A 23,507-nucleotide genomic window follows, 5' to 3' on the forward strand; every position below is an offset into this window, starting at 1 on the left:
CTTTGACTTCTATGGTCCTAACTATTCGATCTGGTAGGGCAACGTCCAAGAGTGAAGCCTATGTTGGCCGGAACGTAAAAATGACCATTAGTTTCACACCGGTTGCAATTATTCCTGTTATACGATGGAAGGACTGTTGTATTTTTATTGTATTTTATGCTTCTGGCGTTGTCCTCGTAGGCCCTAACTATTCGATCTGGTGGAGCAACGCCCTACAGTGAAGCCTAGGTTGCTCGGAACGTAGAAATGACCATTACTTTCACACTGTTTCCAAATATACATGATATACGATGGAAAAGCTGTTGTATTTATATTGTATTTTATGGTGCTGGCGTTGACTTCTTAGGCCCTAACTATTGGATCTGGTGGAGCACCGCCCTAGAGTGAAGCCTAGGTTGCCCCGAACGTTGAACATACCATTACTTTCACACTGGTTGCAATTATTGGTTTTATACGATGGAAAAATTGTTGTATTTTTATTGTATTTTATGATTCTGGCGTCTAATTCTAAGTCCCTAGCTATTCCATCTGGTGTAGCAACGCCCTACAGTTCAGCTTAGGTTGCTCGGAATGTAGAAATGACCATTACTTTCACACTGTTTGCAATTATTCATTTTATTCGATGGAAAATCTGTTGTATTTATACTGTATTTTATGCTCCTGGCGTTGGCTTCTAAGGTCGTAGCTATTAGATGTAGTGGAGCAACGCCATAGAGTGACGCCAAGGTTACCCGGAACGTAGAAATGACCATTACTTTCACACTGGTTGCAATTATTCCTGTTGTACAATGGAAAAACTGTTGCATTTATATTGTATTTTATGCTTCGGTCGTTGTCTTCTTAGGCTGTATTCCGTCATATAACGGGAATAATTGCAACCAGTGTGAAACTAATGGTCATTTCAACGTTCCGAGCAACCTAGGTCTCACTCTAGGGCGTTGCTCCACCAGATCGAATAGCTGGAGCCGTAGAAGTCAACGCCAGAGGCATAAAATACAATATAAATGCAACAGTTTTCCAATCGTATAAAATGAATAATAGCAACCAGTGTGAAAGTTATGGTCATTTCTACGGTCCGGGCCACCTAGGCTTCACTCTAGGGCGTTGCTCCGCCAGATCGAATAGTTAGGGCCTCAGAAGGCAACGCCAGAAGCATAAAATACAATATAAATGCAACAGTTTTTCCATGGTGTAAAACGGATAATAACAACCAGTGTGAAAGTAATGATCATTTCGACGTTTCGGGCATCCTAGACGTAACTCTGAGGCATTGCTGCACAAGATCGAAGACTTAGGGCCTTAGAAGTCAACGCCAGAAGCATAAATTACAAAATAAATTCAACAGTTTTTCCATCGTATAAAACGAATAATTGCAACCAGTGTGAAAGCTATAGTCATTTCTACGTTCCGTGCAACCTAGGCTTCACTCTAGGGCGTTGGTCCACCAGATCGAATATATAGGGCCTAAGAAGTCAACGCCAGAAGCATAAAATACAATATAAATACAACAGTTTTTCCATTGTATAAAACGAATAATTGCAACCAGTATGAACGTTATCGTCATTTCTACGTACCGGGCAACCTAGACTTCACCCAAGGATGTGGCTCCACCATATCGAATAGTTAGGGGCTTAGAAGTCAACACCCGAAGCATAAAATACAATAAAAATACAACAGTTTTTCCACCGTATAACAGGAATAATTGCAAACAGTGTGATGATACTGGTCATTTCTACGTTCCGTGCAACCTTGGCTTCACTCTAGGGCGTTGGTCCACCAGATCGAATAGTTAGGGCCTCAGAAGTCAACGCCCGAGGCATAAAATGCAAAATAAATAGAACAGTCTTTCCAGTGTATAAAACGAATAATTGCAGCCAGTGTGAAAGTGATGGACATTTCAACGCTTCGGGCAGCCTAGGCTTCACTCTAGGGCGTTGCTCCACCAGAAGAATAGATAGGACCTAAGAAGTCAACGCTGGAAGCATAAAATACAATGTAAATACAACAGTTTTTCCATGGTGTAAAACGGATAATAACAACCAGTGTGAAAGTAATGATCATTTCGACGTTTCGGGCATCCTAGACTTAACTCTGAGGCATTGCTGCACCAGATCGAAGACTTAGGGCCTTAGAAGTCAACGCCAGAAGCAAAAAATACAAAATAAATTCAACAGTTTTTCCATCGTATAAAACGAATAATTGCAACCAGTGTGAAAGCTATAGTCATTTCTACGTTCCGTGCAACCTAGGCTTCACTCTTGGGCGTTGTTCCACCAGATCGAATAGTTAGGGCCTATGAAGGCAATGCCAGAAGCATAAAATACAATATAAATACAACAGCTTTTCCATCGTGTAAAACGGGTAATTGCAACCAGTGTGGAAGTACTGGTCATTTCTACGTTCCGGGCAGCCTAGGCTTCGCTCTAGGGCGTTGTTCCACTAGTTCGAATAGCTAGGGACTTAGAAGTCAACGCCAGAAGCATAAAACACAATCAAAATACAACAGCTTTTCCATCGTATAACAGGATTAATTGCAACCAGTGTGAAAGTGATGGTCATTTCTACGTTCCGGGCAACCTAGGCATCACTCTAGGGCCCTGCTCCACCAGATCGAATAGCTAGGGCCTTAGATGTCAACGCCAGTAGAATAAAATACATTACAAATACAAGAGATTTTCCATCGTATACAATGAATAACTGCAACCAGTGTGAAAGTGATAGTCATTTCTACGTTCCGGGCAACCTAGGCTTCACTCTAGGGCGTCGCTCCACCAGATCGAATAGCTACGACCTTAGAAGTCAACGCCAGAAGCATAAAATACAATATAAACACAACAGTATTTCCGTCGTATAAAACGAATAATTGCACCAACTGTGAAAGTTATGATCATTTCGACGTTCCGGGCAATCTAGGCCTGACTCTAGGGCGTTGCTCCACCAGATCGAATAGTTAGGGCCTCAGAAGTCAACGCCCGAGGCATAAAATACAAAATAAATAGAACAGTTTTACCATTGTATATAACGAATTATTTCAACCAGTGTGAAAGTTATGGTCATTTCTACGTTTTGTGCAACTTAGGCTTCACTCTAGGGCGTCGCTCCACCAGATCGAATAGCTACGACCTTAGAAGTCAACGCCAGAAGCATAAAATACAATATAAATACAACAGCATTTCCATCGTATAAAATGAATAATTGCAATCAGTGTGAATGTAATGGTCATTTCTACGCTCCGATCAACCTAGGCTTCACTCTAGGGCGTTGCTCCACGAGATCGAAGAGATAGGGCCTTAGAAGACAACGCCCGAAGCATAAAATACAAAATAAATAGAACAGTCTTTCCATCGTATAAAACGAATAATTGCAGCCAGTGTGAAAGTTATGGTCATTTCTACGTTCCGTGCAACGTAGGCTTCAATCTAGGGCGTTGCTCCACCAGATTGAATCGTTATGGCCTAAGAAGTCAACGCCAGAAGCATAAAATACGATATAAGTACAACAGTTTTTCCATTGTATAAAACGTATAATTGCAACCAGTATGAACGTTATGGTCATTTCTACGTTCCGGGCCACCTAGGCTTCACCATAGGACGTGGCTCCACCATATCGAATAGTTAGGGCCTAAGAAGTCAACTCCAGAAGCATAAAATACAATAGAAATACAACAGCGTTTCCATTATATAAAACGAATAATTGCAACCAGTGTGAATGTAATGGTCACTTCTTCGTTTCGGGCAGCCTAGGCTTCACTCTAGGGCGTTGCTCCACCAGAAGAATAGATAGGGCCTAAGAAGTCAACGCTAGAAGCATAAAATACAATATAAATACAACAGATTTTATATCGTATAAATCGAATAATGGCAACCAGTGTGAAAGTTATGGTCATTTCTACGGTCCGGGGCACCTAGGCTTCACTCTAGGGCGTTGCTCCGACGGATCGAATAGTTAGGGCCTCATAAGGCAACGCCAGAAGCATAAAATACAATATAAATACAACAGTTTTTCCATTGTATAAAACGAATAATTGCAACCAGTATGAACGTTATGGTCAGTTCTACGTACCGGGCAACCTAGACTTCACCCAAGGATGTGGCTCCACCATATCGAATAGTTATGGGCTTAGAAGTCAACACCCGAAGCATAAAATACAATAAAAGTACAACAGTTTTTCCACCGTATAAAACGAATAATTGCAACCAGTGTGAAAGCTATAGTCATTTCTACGTTCCGTGCAACCTAGGCTTCACTCTTGGGCGTTGTTCCACCAGATCGAATAGTTAGGGCCTATGAAGACAATGACAGAAGCATAAAATACAATATAAATACAACAGCTTTTCCATCGTGTAAAACGGGTAATTGCAACCAGTGTGAAAGTACTGGTCATTTCTACGTTCCGGGCAGCCTAGGCTTCGCTCTAGGGCGTTGTTCCACTAGTTCGAATAGCTAGGGACTTAGAAGTCAACGCCAGAAGCATAAAACACAATCAAAATACAACAGCTTTTCCATCGTATAACAGGATTAATTGCAACCAGTGTAAAAGTATTGGTCATTTCTATGTTCCGGGCAACCTAGGCTTGACTCTAGGGCGTTGCTCCACCAGATCGAATAGCTACGACCTTAGAATTCAACGCCAGAAGCATAAAATACAAAATAAATAGAACAGTCTTTCCATCGTATAAAACGAATAATTGCAGCCAGTATGAAAGTGATGGACATTTCTACGTTGCGGGCAGCCTAGGCTTCACTCTAGGGCGTTGCTCCACCAGAAGAATAGATAGGGCCTAAGAAGTCAACGCTAGAAGCATAAAATACAATATAAATACAACAGATTTTCCATCGTATAAAATGAATAATTGCAACCAGTGTGAAAGTAATGACCATTTCTACGTTCCGTGCAACCGAGGCTCCTCTCTAGGGCGTTGCTCCACCAGATCGAATAGTTAGGGCCTAAGAAGTCAACGCCAGAAGCACAAAGTACAATAAAAATGAAACAATTTTTCCATCGTATAGCATGAATAATTGAAACCAGTGAGAAAGTAATGGGCATCTCCACGTTCCGTGCAAGCTAGGATTCACTCTAGGGCGTTGCACCACCTGGTCGAATAGTTACGGCCTTAGAAAACAACTCCAGACTCATAAAATACAATAAAAACACAACAGTTTTTCCATCGTATAAAAAGAATAATTGCAACCAGTGTGAAAGTAATGTTCATTTCTACGTTTCGGGAATCCTAGGCTTCACTCTAGGCCGTTGCTCCACCAGATCGAATAGCTAGGGCCTTAGAAGTCAACGACAGAAGCATAAGATACAACAAAAATCCAACAGTTTTTCCATCGTATAACAGGAGTAATTGCAATCAGTGTGAATGTAATGGTCATTTCTACGCTCCGGTCAACCTAGGCTTCACTCTAGGGCGTTGCTCCACCAGATCGAAGAGATAGGGCCTTAGAAGACAACGCCCGAAGCATAAAATACAAAATAAATAGAACAGTCTTTCCATCGTATAAAACGAATAATTGCAGCCAGTGTGAAAGTTATGGTCATTTCTACGTTCCGTGCAACGTAGGCTTCAATCTAGGGCGTTGCTCCACCAGATTGAATCGTTATGGCCTAAGAAGTCAACGCCAGAAGCATAAAATACGATATAAGTACAACAGGTTTTCCATTGTATAAAACGTATAATGGCAACCAGTATGAACGTTATGGTCATTTCTACGTTCCGGGCCACCTAGGCTTCACCATAGGACGTGGCTCCACCATATCGAATAGTTAGGGCCTAAGAAGTCAACGCCAGAAGCATAAAATACAATATAAATACAACAGCGTTTCCATTATATAAAACGAATAATTGCAACCAGTGTGAATGTGATGGTCACTTCTTCGTTTCGGGCAGCCTAGGCTTCACTCTAGGGCGTTGCTCCACCAGAAGAATAGATAGGGCCTAAGAAGTCAACGCTAGAAGCATAAAATACAATATAAATACAACAGCATTTCCATCGTATAAAATGAATAATTGCAATCAGTGTGAATGTAATGGTCATTTCTACGCTCCGATCAACCTAGGCTTCACTCTAGGGCGTTGCTCCACGAGATCGAAGAGATAGGGCCTTAGAAGACAACGCCCGAAGCATAAAATACAAAATAAATAGAACAGTCTTTCCATCGTATAAAACGAATAATTGCAGCCAGTGTGAAAGTTATGGTCATTTCTACGTTCCGTGCAACGTAGGCTTCAATCTAGGGCGTTGCTCCACCAGATTGAATCGTTATGGCCTAAGAAGTCAACGCCAGAAGCATAAAATACGATATAAGTACAACAGGTTTTCCATTGTATAAAACGTATAATGGCAACCAGTATGAACGTTATGGTCATTTCTACGTTCCGGGCCACCTAGGCTTCACCATAGGACGTGGCTCCACCATATCGAATAGTTAGGGCCTAAGAAGTCAACGCCAGAAGCATAAAATACAATATAAATACAACAGCGTTTCCATTATATAAAACGAATAATTGCAACCAGTGTGAATGTGATGGTCACTTCTTCGTTTCGGGCAGCCTAGGCTTCACTCTAGGGCGTTGCTCCACCAGAAGAATAGATAGGGCCTAAGAAGTCAACGCTAGAAGCATAAAATACAATATAAATACAACAGATTTTATATCGTATAAATCGAATAATGGCAACCAGTGTGAAAGCTATAGTCATTTCTACGTTCCGTGCAACCAAGGCTTCACTCTTGGGCGTTGTTCCACCAGATCGAATAGTTAGGGCCTATGAAGACAATGCCAGAAGCATAAAATACAATATAAATACAACAGCTTTTCCATCGTGTAAAACGGGTAATTGCAACCAGTGTGAAAGTACTGGTCATTTCTACGTTCCGGGCAGCCTAGGCTTCGCTCTAGGGCGTTGTTCCACTAGTTCGAATAGCTAGGGACTTAGAAGTCAACGCCAGAAGCATAAAACACAATCAAAATACAACAGCTTTTCCATCGTATAACAGGATTAATTGCAACCAGTGTAAAAGTATTTGTCATTTCTATGTTCCGGGCAACCTAGGCTTGACTCTAGGGCGTTGCTCCACCAGATCGAATAGCTACGACCTTAGAAGTCAACGCCAGAAGCATAAAATACAATATAAATACAACAGCTGATCCATCGTATAACAGGATTAATTGCAACCAGTGTAAAAGTATTGGTCATTTCTATGTTCCGGGCAACCTAGGCTTGACTCTAGGGCGTTGCTCCACCAGATTGAATCGTTATGGCCTAAGAAGTCAACGACAGGTAGCATAAAATACAATATAAGTACAACAGTTTTTCCATTGTATAAAACGTATAATTGCAACCAGGATGAACGTTATGGTCATTTCTACGTTCCCGGCCACCTAGGCTTCACCCTAGGACGTGGCTCCACCATATCGAATAGTTAGGGCCTCAGAAGGCAACGCCAGAAGCATAAAATACAATATAAATGCAACAGTTTTTCCATGGTGTAAAACGGATAATAACAACCAGTGTGAAAGCTATAGTCATTTCTACGTTCCGTGCAACCTAGGCTTCACTCTAGGGCGTTGGTCCACCAGATCGAATATATAGGGCCTCAGAAGTCAACGCCAGAAGCATAAAATACAATATAAATACAACAGTTTTTCCATTGTATAAAACGAATAATTGCAACCAGTATGAACGTTATGGTCATTTCTACGTACCGGGCAACCTAGACTTCACCCAAGGATGTGGCTCCACCATATCGAATAGTTAGGGGCTTAGAAGTCAACACCCGAAGCATAAAATACAATAAAAATACAACAGTTTTTCCGCCATATAACAGGAATAATTGCAAACAGTGTGAAGATAATGGTCATTTCTACGTTCCGTGCAACCTAGGCTTCACTCTAGGGCGTTGGTCCACCAGATCGAATAGTTAGGGCCTCAGAAGTCAACGCCCGAGGCATAAAATACAATATAAGTACAACAGTTTTTCCATTGTATAAAACGTATAATTGCAACCAGTATGAACGTTATGGTCATTTCTACGTTCCGGGCCACCTAGGCTTCACCCTAGGACGTGGCTCCACCATATCGAATAGTTAGGGCCTAAGAAGTCAACGCCAGAAGCATAAAATGCAATATAAATACAACAGACTTTCCATTATATAAAACGTATAATCGCAACCAGTGTGAAAGTGATGGTCATTCCTACGTTTCGGGCAGCCTAGGCTTCACTCTAGGGCGTTGCTCAACCAGAAGAATAGATAGGGCCTAAGAAATCAACGCTAGAAGTATAAAATACAATATAAATACAACAGATTTTCCATCGTATAAATCGAATAATGGCAACCAGTGTGAAAGTTATGGTCATTTCTACGGTCCGGGCCACCTAGGCTTTACTCTAGGGCGTTGCTCCGGCAGATCGAATAGTTAGGGCCTCATAAGGCAACGCCCGAGGCATAAAATACAAAATAAATAGAACAGTTTTTCCATTGTATAAAACGAATTATTGCAACCAGTGTGAAAGTTATGGTCATTTCTACGTACCGGGCAATCTAGGCTTCACCCTAGGACGTGGCTCCACCATATCGAATAGTTAGGGCCTAAGAAGTCAACGCCAGAAGCATAAAATACAATATAAATACAACAGCGTTTCCATTATATAAAACGAATAATTGCAACCAGTGTGAATGTAATGGTCACTTCTTCGTTTCGGGCAGCCTAGGCTTCACTCTAGGGCGTTGCTCCACCAGAAGAATAGATAGGGCCTAAGAAGTCAACGCTAGAAGCATAAAATACAATATAAATACAACAGATTTTCCATCGTATAAAATGAATAATTGCAACCAGTGTGAAAGTAATGACCATTTCTACGTTCCGTGCAACCGAGGCTCCTCTCTAGGGCGTTGCTCCACCAGATCGAATAGTTAGGGCCTAAGAAGTCAACGCCAGAAGCACAAAGTACAATAAAAATGAAACAATTTTTCCATCGTATAGCATGAATAATTGAAACCAGTGAGAAAGTAATGGGCATCTCCACGTTCCGTGCAAGCTAGGCTTCACTCTAGGGCGTTGCACCACCTGGTCGAATAGTTACGGCCTTAGAAAACAACTCCAGACTCATAAAATACAATAAAAACACAACAGTTTTTCCATCGTATAAAAAGAATAATTGCAACCAGTGTGAAAGTAATGTTCATTTCTACGTTTCGGGAATCCTAGGCTTCACTCTAGGCCGTTGCTCCACCAGATCGAATAGCTAGGGCCTTAGAAGTCAACGACAGAAGCATAAAATACAAGAAAAATCCAACAGTTTTTCCATCGTATAACAGGAGTAATTGCAACCAGTGTGAAAGTAATGTTCATTTCTACGTTTCGGGCATCCTAGGCTTCACTCTAGGCCGTGGCTCCACCAGATCGAATAGCTAGGGCCTTAGAAGTCAACGACAGAAGCATAAAATACAACAAAAATCCAACAGTTTTTCCATCGTATAACAGGAGTAATTGCAACCAGTGTGAAAGTAATGGCCATTTCTACGTTCCGTGCAACCCAGGCCTCACGCTAGGGCGCTGCTCCACCACATCGAATAGTTAGGGCCTTAGAAGTCAACGCCCGAAGCATAAAATACAATAAAGATACAACAGTTTTTCCATCGTATAACAGGAATAATAGCAACCAGTGTGAAAGTGATGGTCATTTCTACGTTCCGGGCAACCTAGGCATCACTCTAGGGCCCTGCTCCACCAGATCGAATAGCTAGGGCCTTAGATGTCAACGCCAGTAGAATAAAATACATTACAAATACAAGAGATTTTCCATCGTATACAATGAATAACTGCAACCAGTGTGAAAGTGATAGTCATTTCTACGTTCCGGGCAACCTAGGCTTCACTCTAGGGCGTCGCTCCACCAGATCGAATAGCTACGACCTTAGAAGTCAACGCCAGAAGCATAAAATACAATATAAACACAACAGTATTTCCGTCGTATAAAACGAATAATTGCACCAACTGTGAAAGTTATGATCATTTCGACGTTCCGGGCAATCTAGGCCTGACTCTAGGGCGTTGCTCCACCAGATCGAATAGTTAGGGCCTCAGAAGTCAACGCCCGAGGCATAAAATACAAAATAAATAGAACAGTTTTACCATTGTATATAACGAATTATTTCAACCAGTGTGAAAGTTATGGTCATTTCTACGTTTTGTGCAACTTAGGCTTCACTCTAGGGCGTCGCACCACCAGATCGAATAGCTACGACCTTAGAAGTCAACGCCAGAAGCATAAAATACAATATAAATACAACAGCATTTCCATCGTATAAAATGAATAATTGCAATCAGTGTGAATGTAATGGTCATTTCTACGCTCCGGTCAACCTAGGCTTCACTCTAGGGCGTTGCTCCACCAGATCGAAGAGATAGGGCCTTAGAAGACAACGCCCGATGCATAAAATACAAAATAAATAGAACAGTCTTTCCATCGTATAAAACGAATAATTGCAGCCAGTGTGAAAGTTATGGTCATTTCTACGTTCCGTGCAACGTAGGCTTCAATCTAGGGCGTTGCTCCACCAGATTGAATCGTTATGGCCTAAGTAGTCAACGCCAGAAGCATAAAATACGATATAAGTACAACAGTTTTTCCATTGTATAAAACGTATAATGGCAACCAGTATGAACGTTATGGTCATTTCTACGTTCCGGGCCACCTAGGCTTCACCATAGGACGTGGCTCCACCATATCGAATAGTTAGGGCCTAAGAAGTCAACGCCAGAAGCATAAAATACAATATAAATACAACAGCGTTTCCATTATATAAAACGAATAATTGCAACCAGTGTGAATGTGATGGTCACTTCTTCGTTTCGGGCAGCCTAGGCTTCACTCTAGGGCGTTGCTCCACCAGAAGAATAGATAGGGCCTAAGAAGTCAACGCTAGAAGCATAAAATACAATATAAATACAACAGATTTTATATCGTATAAATCGAATAATGGCAACCAGTGTGAAAGCTATAGTCATTTCTACGTTCCGTGCAACCAAGGCTTCACTCTTGGGCGTTGTTCCACCAGATCGAATAGTTAGGGCCTATGAAGACAATGCCAGAAGCATAAAATACAATATAAATACAACAGCTTTTCCATCGTGTAAAACGGGTAATTGCAACCAGTGTGAAAGTACTGGTCATTTCTACGTTCCGGGCAGCCTAGGCTTCGCTCTAGGGCGTTGTTCCACTAGTTCGAATAGCTAGGGACTTAGAAGTCAACGCCAGAAGCATAAAACACAATCAAAATACAACAGCTTTTCCATCGTATAACAGGATTAATTGCAACCAGTGTAAAAGTATTTGTCATTTCTATGTTCCGGGCAACCTAGGCTTGACTCTAGGGCGTTGCTCCACCAGATCGAATAGCTACGACCTTAGAAGTCAACGCCAGAAGCATAAAATACAATATAAATACAACAGCTGATCCATCGTATAACAGGATTAATTGCAACCAGTGTAAAAGTATTGGTCATTTCTATGTTCCGGGCAACCTAGGCTTGACTCTAGGGCGTTGCTCCACCAGATTGAATCGTTATGGCCTAAGAAGTCAACGACAGGTAGCATAAAATACAATATAAGTACAACAGTTTTTCCATTGTATAAAACGTATAATTGCAACCAGGATGAACGTTATGGTCATTTCTACGTTCCCGGCCACCTAGGCTTCACCCTAGGACGTGGCTCCACCATATCGAATAGTTAGGGCCTCAGAAGGCAACGCCAGAAGCATAAAATACAATATAAATGCAACAGTTTTTCCATGGTGTAAAACGGATAATAACAACCAGTGTGAAAGCTATAGTCATTTCTACGTTCCGTGCAACCTAGGCTTCACTCTAGGGCGTTGGTCCACCAGATCGAATATATAGGGCCTCAGAAGTCAACGCCAGAAGCATAAAATACAATATAAATACAACAGTTTTTCCATTGTATAAAACGAATAATTGCAACCAGTATGAACGTTATGGTCATTTCTACGTACCGGGCAACCTAGACTTCACCCAAGGATGTGGCTCCACCGTATCGAATAGTTAGGGGCTTAGAAGTCAACACCCGAAGCATAAAATACAATAAAAATACAACAGTTTTTCCGCCATATAACAGGAATAATTGCAAACAGTGTGAAGATAATGGTCATTTCTACGTTCCGTGCAACCTAGGCTTCACTCTAGGGCGTTGGTCCACCAGATCGAATAGTTAGGGCCTCAGAAGTCAACGCCCGAGGCATAAAATACAATATAAGTACAACAGTTTTTCCATTGTATAAAACGTATAATTGCAACCAGTATGAACGTTATGGTCATTTCTACGTTCCGGGCCACCTAGGCTTCACCCTAGGACGTGGCTCCACCATATCGAATAGTTAGGGCCTAAGAAGTCAACGCCAGAAGCATAAAATGCAATATAAATACAACAGACTTTCCATTATATAAAACGTATAATCGCAACCAGTGTGAAAGTGATGGTCATTCCTACGTTTCGGGCAGCCTAGGCTTCACTCTAGGGCGTTGCTCAACCAGAAGAATAGATAGGGCCTAAGAAATCAACGCTAGAAGTATAAAATACAATATAAATACAACAGATTTTCCATCGTATAAATCGAATAATGGCAACCAGTGTGAAAGTTATGGTCATTTCTACGGTCCGGGCCACCTAGGCTTTACTCTAGGGCGTTGCTCCGGCAGATCGAATAGTTAGGGCCTCATAAGGCAACGCCCGAGGCATAAAATACAAAATAAATAGAACAGTTTTTCCATTGTATAAAACGAATTATTGCAACCAGTGTGAAAGTTATGGTCATTTCTACGTACCGGGCAATCTAGGCTTCACCCTAGGACGTGGCTCCACCATATCGAATAGTTAGGGCCTAAGAAGTCAACGCCAGAAGCATAAAATACAATATAAATACAACAGCGTTTCCATTATATAAAACGAATAATTGCAACCAGTGTGAATGTAATGGTCACTTCTTCGTTTCGGGCAGCCTAGGCTTCACTCTAGGGCGTTGCTCCACCAGAAGAATAGATAGGGCCTAAGAAGTCAACGCTAGAAGCATAAAATACAATATAAATACAACAGATTTTATATCGTATAAATCGAATAATGGCAACCAGTGTGAAAGTTATGGTCATTTCTACGGTCCGGGGCACCTAGGCTTCACTCTAGGGCGTTGCTCCGACGGATCGAATAGTTAGGGCCTCATAAGGCAACGCCAGAAGCATAAAATACAATATAAATACAACAGTTTTTCCATTGTATAAAACGAATAATTGCAACCAGTATGAACGTTATGGTCATTTCTACGTACCGGGCAACCTAGACTTCACCCAAGGATGTGGCTCCACCATATCGAATAGTTAGGGGCTTAGAAGTCATCACCCGAAGCATAAAATACAATAAAAGTACAACAGTTTTTCCACCGTATAAAACGAATAATTGCAACCAGTGTGAACGTTATGGTCATTTCTGCGTACCGGGCAACCTAGACTTCACCCAAGGATGTGGCTCCACCATATCGAATAATTAGGGGCTCAGAAGTCAACACCCGAAGCATAAAATACAATAAAAATACAACAGTTTTTCCACCGTATAACAGGAATAATTGCAAACAGTGTGAAGATAATGGTCATTTCTACGTTCCGTGCAACCTAGGCTTCACTCTAGGGCGTTGGTCCACCAGATCGAATAGTTAGGGCCTCAGAAGTCAACGCCCGAGGCATAAAATACAATATAAGTACAACAGTTTTTCCATTGTATAAAACGTATAATTGCAACCAGTATGAACGTTATGTTCATTTCTACGTTCCGGGCCTCCTAGGCTTCACCCTAGGACGTGGCTCCACCATATCGAATAGTTAGGGCCTAAGAAGTCAACGCCAGAAGCATAAATTGCAATATAAATACAACAGACTTTCCATTATATAAAACGTATAATCGCAACCAGTGTGAAAGTGATGGTCATTTCTACGTTTCGGGCATCCTAGGCTTCACTCTAGGGCGTTGCTCAACCAGAAGAATAGATAGGGCCTAAGAAGTCAACGCTAGAAGTATAAAATACAATATAAATACAGCAGATTTTCCATCGTATAAATCGAATAATGGCAACCAGTGTGAAAGTTATGGTCATTTCTACGGTCCGGGCCACCTAGGCTTTACTCTAGGGCGTTGCTCCGACAGATCGAATAGTTAGGGCCTCATAAGGCAACGCCCGAGGCATAAAATACAAAATAAATAGAACAGTTTTTCCTTTGTATAAAACGAATTATTGCAACCAGTGTGAAAGTTATGGTCATTTCTACGTACCGGGCAACCTAGGCTTCACCCTAGGACGTGGTTCCACCATATCGAATAGTTAGGGCCTTAGAAGTCAACGCCCGAAGCATAAAATACAATAAAAATACAACAGTTTTTCCATCGTATAACAGGAATAATTGCAACCAGTGTGAAAGTGATGGTCATTTCTGCGTTCCGGGCATTCTAGGCTTCACTCTAGGGCGTTGGTCCACCAGATCGAATAGTTAGGGCCTCAGAAGTCAACGCCCGAGGCATAAAATACAAAATAAATAGAACAGTTTTTCCTTTGTATAATACGAATTATTGCAACCAGTGTGAAACTTATGGTCATTTCTACGTTCCGTGCAACGTAGGCTTCACTCTAGGGCGTTGCTCGACCAGATCGATTGGGTAGGGCCTTAGAAGTCAACGCCAGAAGCATAAAGTACAATAAAAATCCAACAGTTTTTCCATCGTATAACAGGAATAATTGCAACCAATGTGAAAGTGATGGTCTTTTCTACGCTCCGGGCGACCTAGGCTTCACTCTGGGGCGTTGCTCCACCAGATCGAAGAGTTAGGGCCTTAGAAGACAACGCCCGAAGCATAAAATACAAAATAAATAGAACAGTCTTTCCATCGTATAAAACGAATAATTGCAGCCAGTGTGAAAGTGATGGACATTTCTACGTTTCGGGCAGCCTAGGCTTCACTCTAGGGCGTTGCTCCACCAGAAGAATAGATAGGGCCTAAGAAGTCAACGCTGGAAGCATAAAATACAAAATAAATACAACAGATTTTCCATCGTATAAAATGAATAATAGCAACCAGTGTGAAAGTTATGGTCATTTCTACGGTCCGGGCCACCTAGGCTTCACTCTAGGGCGTTGCTCCGCCAGATCGAATAGTTAGGGCCTCAGAAGGCAACGCCAGAAGCATAAAATACAATATAAATGCAACAGTTTTTCCATGGTGTAAAACGGATAATAACAACCAGTGTGAAAGTAATGATCATTTCGACGTTTCGGGCATCCTAGACTTAACTCTGAGGCATTGCTGCACCAGATCGAAGACTTAGGGCCTTAGAAGTCAACGCCAGAAGCATAAAATACAAAATAAATTCAACAGTTTTTCCATCGTATAAAACGAATAATTGCAACCAGTGTGAAAGCTATAGTCATTTCTACGTTCCGTGCAACTTAGGCTTCACTCTAGGGCGTTGGTACACCAGATCGAATATATAGGGCCTAAGAAGTCAACGCCAGAAGCATAAAATACAATATAAATACAACAGTTTTTCCATTGTATAAAACGAATAATTGCAACCAGTATGAACGTTATGGTCATTTCTACGTACCGAGCAACCTAGACTTCACCCAAGGATGTGGCTACACCATATCGAATAATTAGGGGCTCAGAAGTCAACACCCGAAGCATAAAATACAATAAAAATACAACAGTTTTTCCACCGTATAACAGGAATAATTGCAAACAGTGTGAAGATAATGTTCATTTCTACGTTTCGTGCAACCTAGGCTTCACTCTAGGGCGTTGGTCCACCAGATCGAATAGTTAGGGCCTCAGAAGTCAACGCCCGAGGCATAAAATACAATATAAGTACAACAGTTTTTCCATTGTATAAAACGTATAATTGCAACCAGTATGAACGTTATGGTCATTTCTACGTTCCGGGCCACCTAGGCTTCACCCTAGGACGTGGCTCCACCATATCGAATAGATAGGGCCTAAGAAGTCAACGCCAGAAGCATAAAATGCAATATAAATACAACAGACTTTCCATTATATAAAACGTATAATCGCAACCAGTGTGAAAGTGATGGTCATTTCTACGTTTCGGGCAGCCTAGGCTTCACTCTAGGGCGTTGCTCAACCAGAAGAATATATAGGGCCTAAGAAGTCAACGCTAGAAGTATAAAATACAATATAAATACAACAGATTTTCCATCGTATAAATCGAATAATGGCAAACAGTGTGAAAGTTATGGTCATTTCTACCGTCCGGGCCACCTAGGCTTTACTCTAGGGCGTTGCTCCGACAGATCGAATAGTTAGAGCCTCATAAGGCAACGCCCGAGGCATAAAATACAAAATAAATAGAACAGTTTTTCCATTGTATAAAACGAATTATTGCAACCAGTGTGAAAGTTATGGTCATTTCTACGTACCGGGCAATCTAGGCTTCACCCTAGGACGTGGTTCCACCATATCGAATAGTTAGGGCCTTAGAAGTCAACGCCCGAAGCATAAAATACAATAAAAATACAACAGTTTTTCCATCGTATAACAGGAATAATTGCAACCAGTGTGAAAGTGATGGTCATTTCTGCGTTCCGGGCATCCTAGGCTTCACTCTAGGGAGTTGGTCCACCAGATCGAATAGTTAGGGCCTCAGAAGTCAGCGCACGAGGCATAAAATACAAATTAAATAGAACAGTTTTTCGTTTGTATAAAACGAATTATTGCAACCAGTGTGAAACTTATTGTCATTTCTACGTTCCGTGCAACGTAGGCTTCACTCTAGGGCGTTGCTCCACCAGATGGATTGGGTAGGGCCTTAGAAGTCAACGCCAGAAGCATAAAGTACAATAAAAATCCAACAGTTTTTACATCGTATAACAGGAATAATTGCAACCAATGTGAGAGTGATGGTCTTTTCTACGCTCCGGGCAACCTAGGCTTCACTCTGGGGCGTTGTTCCACCAGATCGATGAGTTAGGGCCTTAGAAGACAACGCCCGAAGCATAAAATACAAAATAAATAGAACAGTCTTTCCATCGTATAAAACGAATAATTGCAAGCAGTGTGAATGTAATGGTCATTTCTACGTTCCCGGCAGTCTAGGCTTCACTCTAGGGCGTTGCTCCACCAGATCGAGTAGTTAGGGCCTTAGAAGTCAACGCCAGAAGCATAAAATACGATATAAATACAACAGCTTTTCCATCGTATAAGACGAATAATTGCAAGCAGTGTGAAAGTGATGGACATTTCTACGTTTCGGGCAGCCTAGGCTTCACTCTAGGGCATTGCTCCACCAGAAGAATAGATAGGGCCTAAGAAGTCAACGCTAGAAGCATAAAATACAATTTAATACAACAGATTTTGTATCGTATAAATCGAATAATGGCAACCAGTGTGAAAGTTATGGTCATTTCTACGGTCCGGGGCACCTAGGCTTCACTCTGGGGCGTTGCTCCGACAGATCGAATAGTTAGGGCCTCATAAGGCAACGCCCGAGGCATAAAATACAAAATAAATAGAACAGTTTTTCCATTGTATAAAACGAATTATTGCAACCAGTGTGAAAGTTATGGTCATTTCTACATACCGGGCAACCTATTCTTCACTCTGGGGCGTTGCTCCACCAGATCGAAGAGTTAGGGCCTTAGAGGACATCGCCCGAAGCATAAAATACAAAATAAATAGAACAGTCTTTCCAGTGTATAAAACGAATAATTGCAGCCAGTGTGAAAGTGATGGACATTTCAACGTTTCGGGCAGCCAAGGCTTCACTCTAGGGCGTTGCTCCACCAGAAGAATAGATAGGGCCTAAGAAGTCAACGCCCGAGTCATAAAATAAAAAATAAATAGAACAGTTTTTCCTTTGTATAAAACGAATTATTGCAACCAGTGTGAAACTTATGGTCATTTCTACGTTCCGTGCAACCTAGGCTACACTCTAAGGCGTTGCTCGACCAGATCGATTGGGTAGGGCCTTAGAAGTCAACGCCAGAAGCATAAAGTACAATAAAAATCCAACAGTTATTCCATCGTATAACAGGAATAATTGCAACCAATGTGAAAGTGATGGTCTTTTCTACGTTCCGGGCAACCTAGGCTTCACTCTGGGGCGTTGCTCCACCAGATCGAAGAGTTAGGGCCTTAGAAGACAACGCCCGAAGCATAAAATACAAAATAGATAGAACAGTCTTTCCATCGTATAAAACGAATAATTGCAGCCAGTATGAAAGTGATGGACATTTCTACGTTTCGGGCAGCCTAGGCTTCACTCTAGGGCGTTGCTCCACCAGAAGAATAGATAGGGCCCAAGAAGTCAACGCTGGAAGCATAAAATACAAAATAAATACAACAGATTTTCCATCGTATAAAATGAATAATAGCAACCAGTGTGAAAGTTATGGTCATTTCTACGGTCCGGGCCACCTAGGCTTCACTCTAGGGCGTTGCTCCGCCAGATCGAATAGTTAGATCCTCAGAAGGCAACGCCAGAAGCATAAAATACAATATAAATGCAACAGTTTTTCCATGGTGTAAAACGGATAATAACAACCAGTGTGAAAGTAATGATCATTTCGACGTTTCGGGCATCCTAGGCTTAACTCTGAGGCATTGCTGCACCAGATCGAAGACTTAGGGCCTTAGAAGTCAACGCCAGAAGCATAAATTACAAAATAAATTCAACAGTTTTTCCATCGCATAAAACGAATAATTGCAACCAGTGTAAAAGCTATAGTCATTTCTACGTTCCGTGCAACCTAGGCTTCACTCTAGGGCGTTGGTCCACCAGTTCGAATATATAGGGCCTAAGAAGTCAACGCCAGAAGCATAAAATACAATATAAATACAACAGTTTTTCCATCGTATAAAACGAATAACTGCAACCAGTGTGAAAGTTATAGTCATTTCTACGTTCCGTGCAACCTAGGCTTCACTCTAGGGCGTTGGTCCACCAGATGGAATATATAGGGCCTAAGAAGTCAACGCCAGAAGCATAAAATACAATACAAATACAACAGTTTTTCTATTGTATAAAACGAATAATTGCAACCCGTATGAACGTTATGGTCATTTCTGCGTACCGGGCAACCTAGGATTCACCCTAGGGCGTTGCTCCGCCAGATCGAATAGTTAGGGCCTCAGAAGGCAACGCCAGAAGCATAAAATACAATAAAAATAAAACAGCTTTTCCACCGTATAACAGGAATAATTGCAAACAGTGTGAAGGTAATGGTCAGTTCTACGTTCCGTGCAACCTAGGCTTCACTCTAGGGCGTTGGTCCACCAGATCGAATAGTTAAGGCCTCAGAAGTCAACGCCCGAGGCATAAAATACAAAATAAATAGAACAGTTTTTCCTTTGTATAAAACGAATTATTGCAACCAGTGTGAAACGTATGGTCATTTCTACGTGCCGTGCAACCTAGGCTTCACTCTAGGGCGTTGCTCGACCAGATCGAATGGGTAGGGCCTTAGAAGTCAACGCCAGAAGCATAAAGTACAATAAAAATCCAACAGTTTTTCCATCGTATAACAGGAATAATTGCAACCAATGTGAAAGTGATGGTCATTTCTACGTTCCGGGCAACCTAGGCTTCACTCTAGGGCGTTGGTCCACCTGATCGAATAGGTACGACCTTAGAAGTCAACGCCAGGAGCAAAAAATACAATACAAATACAACAGTTTTTCTATTGTATAAAACGAATAACTGCAACCCGTATGAACGTTATGGTCATTTCTGCGTACCGGGCAACCTAGGCTTCACCCTAGGGCGTTGCTCCGCTAGATCGAATAGTTAGGGCCTCAGAAGGCAACGCCACAAGCATAAAATACAATAAAAATACAACAGCTTTTCCACCGTATAACAGGAATAATTGCAAACAGTGTGAAGGTAATGGTCAGTTCTACGTTCCGTGCAACCTAGGCTTCACTCTAGGGCGTTGGTCCACCAGATCGAATAGTTAAGGCCTCAGAAGTCAACGCCCGAGGCATAAAATACAAAATAAATAGAACAGTTTTTCCTTTGTATAAAACGAATTATTGCAACCAGTGTGAAACGTATGGTCATTTCTACGTGCCGTGCAACCTAGGCTTCACTCTAGGGCGTTGCTCGACCAGATCGAATGGGTAGGGCCTTAGAAGTCAACGCCAGAAGCATAAAGTACAATATAAATACACAGTTTTTCCATCGCATAAAATCAATAATTGCAATCAGTGTGAATGTAATGGACATTTCTACGCTCCGGTCAACCTAGTCTTCACTCTAGGGCGTTGCTCCACCAGATCGAAGAGTTAGGGCCTTAGAAGACAACGCCCGAAGCATAAAATACAAAATAAATAGAACAGTCTTTCCATCGTATAAAACGAATAATTCCAGCCAGTGTGAAAGTTATGGTCATTTCTACGTTCCGTGGAACCTTGGCTTCAATCTAGGACGTTGCTCCACCAGATCGAATAGTTATGGCCTAAGAAGTCAACGCCAGAAGCATAAAATACAATATAAATAGAACAGTTTTTCCATTGCATAAAACGAATAATTGCAACCAGTATGAGCGTTATGGTCATTTCTACGTTCCCCGCCACGTAGGCTTCACCCTAGGACGCGGCTCCACCATATCGAATAGTTAGGGCCTAAGAAGTCAACGCCAGAAGCATAAAATACAAAATAAATTCAACAGTTTTTCCATCGTATAAAACGAATAATTGCAACCAGTGTGAAAGTGATGGTCATTTCTACGTCTCGGGCTGCCTAGGCTTCACTCTAGGGCGTTGCTCCACCAGAAGAATAGATAGGACCTAAGAAGTCAACGCTAGAAGCATAAAATACAATATAAGTACAACAGATTTTCCATCGTATAAAATGAATAATAGCAACCAGTGTGAAAGTTATGATCATTTCTACGGTTCGGGCGACCTAGACTACACTCTAGGGTGTTGCTCCGCCAGATCGAATAGTTAGGGCCTCAGAAGGCAACGCCAGAAGCATAAAATACAATATAAATACAACAGTTTTTCCATGGTGTAAAACGGATAATAACAACCAGTGTGAGAGTAATGATCATTTCGACGTTTCGGGCATCCTAGGCTTAACTCTGAGGCATTGCTGCACCAGATCGAAGACTTAGGGCCTTAGAAGTCAACGCCAGAAGCATAAATTACAAAATAAATTCAACAGTTTTTCCATCGCATAAAACGAATAATTGCAACCAGTGTAAAAGCTATAGTCATTTCTACGTTCCGTGCAACCTAGGCTTCACTCTAGGGCGTTGGTCCACCAGTTCGAATATATAGGGCCTAAGAAGTCAACGCCAGAAGCATAAAATACAATATAAATACAACAGTTTTTCCATCGTATAAAACGAATAACTGCAACCAGTGTGAAAGTTATAGTCATTTCTACGTTCCGTGCAACCTAGGCTTCACTCTAGGGCGTTGGTCCACCAGATGGAATATATAGGGCCTAAGAAGTCAACGCCAGAAGCATAAAATACAATACAAATACAACAGTTTTTCTATTGTATAAAACGAATAATTGCAACCCGTATGAACGTTATGGTCATTTCTGCGTACCGGGCAACCTAGGATTCACCCTAGGGCGTTGCTCCGCCAGATCGAATAGTTAGGGCCTCAGAAGGCAACGCCAGAAGCATAAAATACAATAAAAATAAAACAGCTTTTCCACCGTATAACAGGAATAATTGCAAACAGTGTGAAGGTAATGGTCAGTTCTACGTTCCGTGCAACCTAGGCTTCACTCTAGGGCGTTGGTCCACCAGATCGAATAGTTAAGGCCTCAGAAGTCAACGCCCGAGGCATAAAATACAAAATAAATAGAACAGTTTTTCCTTTGTATAAAACGAATTATTGCAACCAGTGTGAAACGTATGGTCATTTCTACGTGCCGTGCAACCTAGGCTTCACTCTAGGGCGTTGCTCGACCAGATCGAATGGGTAGGGCCTTAGAAGTCAACGCCAGAAGCATAAAGTACAATAAAAATCCAACAGTTTTTCCATCGTATAACAGGAATAATTGCAACCAATGTGAAAGTGATGGTCATTTCTACGTTCCGGGCAACCTAGGCTTCACTCTAGGGCGTTGGTCCACCTGATCGAATAGGTACGACCTTAGAAGTCAACGCCAGGAGCAAAAAATACAATATAAATACAACAGCTTTTCCATCGCATAAAATCAATAATTGCAATCAGTGTGAATGTAATGGACATTTCTACGCTCCGGTCAACCTAGTCTTCACTCTAGGGCGTTGCTCCACCAGATCGAAGAGTTAGGGCCTTAGAAGACAACGCCCGAAGCATAAAATACAAAATAAATAGAACAGTCTTTCCATCGTATAAAACGAATAATTCCAGCCAGTGTGAACGTTATGGTCATTTCTACGTACCGGGCAACCTAGGCTTCACCCTAGGGCGTTGCTCCGCCAGATCGAATAGTTAGGGCCTCAGAAGGCAACGCCAGAAGCATAAAATACAATATAAATGCAACAGTTTTTCCATGATGTAAAACGGATAATAACAACCAGTGTGAAAGTAATGATCATTTCGACGTTTCGGGCATCCTAGACTTAACTCTGAGGCATTGCTGCACCAGATCGAAGACTTAGGGCCTTAGAAGTCAACGCGAGAAGCATAAAATACAAAATAAATTCAACAGTTTTTCCATCGTATAAAACGAATAATTGCAACCAGTGTGAAAGTTATAGTCATTTCTACGTTCCGTGCAACCTAGGCTTCACTCTAGGGCGTTGGTCCACCAGATGGAATATATAGGGCCTAAGAAGTCAACGCCAGAAGCATAAAATACAATACAAATACAACAGTTTTTCTATTGTATAAAACGAATAACTGCAACCCGTATGAACGTTATGGTCATTTCTGCGTACCGGGCAACCTAGGCTTCACCCTGGGGCGTTGCTCCGCTAGATCGAATAGTTAGGGCCTCAGAAGGCAACGCCAGAAGCATAAAATACAAAATAAATTCAACAGTTTTTCCATCGTATAAAACGAATAATTGCAACCAGTGTGAAAGTGATGGTCATTTCTACGTCTCGGGCTGCCTAGGCTTCACTCTAGGGCGTTGCTCCACCAGAAGAATAGATAGGGCCTAAGAAGTCAACGCTAGAAGCATAAAATACAATATAAGTACAACAGATTTTCCATCGTATAAAATGAATAATAGCAACCAGTGTGAAAGTTATGATCATTTCTACGGTTCGGGCGACCTAGACTACACTCTAGGGTGTTGCTCCGACAGATCGAATAGTTAGGGCCTCAGAAGGCAACGCCAGAAGCATAAAATACAATATAAATACAACAGTTTTTCCATGGTGTAAAACGGATAATAACAACCAGTGTGAGAGTAATGATCATTTCGACGTTTCGGGCATACCAGACTTAACTCTGAGGCATTGCTGCACCA

This window comes from Calliopsis andreniformis, unplaced genomic scaffold (genome assembly GCF_051401765.1).
Source record: "Calliopsis andreniformis isolate RMS-2024a unplaced genomic scaffold, iyCalAndr_principal scaffold0002, whole genome shotgun sequence".
Taxonomy (NCBI): Eukaryota; Metazoa; Arthropoda; class Insecta; order Hymenoptera; family Andrenidae; genus Calliopsis; species Calliopsis andreniformis.